This window comes from Trachypithecus francoisi, unplaced genomic scaffold, assembly GCF_009764315.1.
Source record: "Trachypithecus francoisi isolate TF-2019V2 unplaced genomic scaffold, Tfra_2.0 Lachesis_group15, whole genome shotgun sequence".
Taxonomy (NCBI): domain Eukaryota; kingdom Metazoa; phylum Chordata; class Mammalia; order Primates; family Cercopithecidae; genus Trachypithecus; species Trachypithecus francoisi.
The window spans coordinates 21,193,374-21,194,373 of record NW_022681460.1 but is presented as its reverse complement, the minus strand read 5'-3'; the positions used below and the strand labels follow the sequence as shown (position 1 = coordinate 21,194,373).

Genomic DNA, 1,000 nt, shown 5'->3' with positions numbered 1-1,000 from the left:
TTACGATCATCACACTGCTTACTATGGCCGTGATAATGTAGCATGGTAAACTTAAAATACACATGCACACACTCATACACACATTTAGCTAGACAGTAATAATAGTCACATTTAAAAAAAATTTGTTGCTACTGAATAATATTTTCTTCCAAAGTGTCACAACAGCTACATAAAGCATTCCCAGAGTCAGAACCTTCAGAAAATAAAGCAAATTATTTTCTTGATGCAAATCCTCCATGTAAGTATCTTTCCTAAAGGTGTGGCCTACCTACCTCTGCACCATGGCAGTATCATAGTCAGTGAGGTTTATCTAATGTGTGATTATTGCTAATTGAAAACTTCCCAATATCTCACCATGATGACTTCAAATGTAGTCAGCATGGGCAATTTTTGAGTGTCTTTATGGAGACTGAACAAAAGAAAATAAATAATGATAATAAGGCATGGCCAAGAGAAAATGCATTATATTCAGAGCATATTATGAGAGTCATTTTTCTGGGTACATTTTTCCTATGAATTAATTTCACCATGCCAACCCTTACCATATGGACTGGGCATGCTGGCTTACACCTGTAATCCCAGCACTTTGAGAGGTAGAGGCAGGTGAATTACTTGAACCTAGCAGTGCAAGACCAGCCTGGGCAACATGATGAAACCCCGTCTTTAGAAAAGATACAAAAAAAATTGGCCAGGCATGGTAGTATGTATCTGTAGACCCAGCTACTCCAGAGGCTGAGGTGGGAGGATCACTTGAGCCTGGGAAGTCAAGGCAGCAGTGAGCCGAAATTGAGCCACTGCGCTCCAGACTGAGGGACACAATGAGAACCCTGTCCCCCCTCCCCCCTCAAAAAAGCCATGATGAACACAGAGTCCAAAGACATGTTTTTTTTCTTGATTACTTACAACTACTAAATAATCTATATCTCCTGATTCTAAAATTCTATGTTGCAGCTATTGTTGCATGTGGATTCTGTTTTTTAAGCTCTAAATATCAAAAGAA

General features: G+C 39.2%; 1 non-coding gene across 1 annotated transcript; it reads left to right on the top strand.

Moving 5' to 3' along the window:
* Positions 1-270: 270 nt before the first annotated feature.
* LOC117098219 lies at positions 271-409 on the top strand. Its single transcript, XR_004443262.1, has one exon. It is a non-coding gene; the product is annotated as a U4 spliceosomal RNA (small nuclear RNA).
* Positions 410-1,000: the final 591 nt, after the last annotated feature.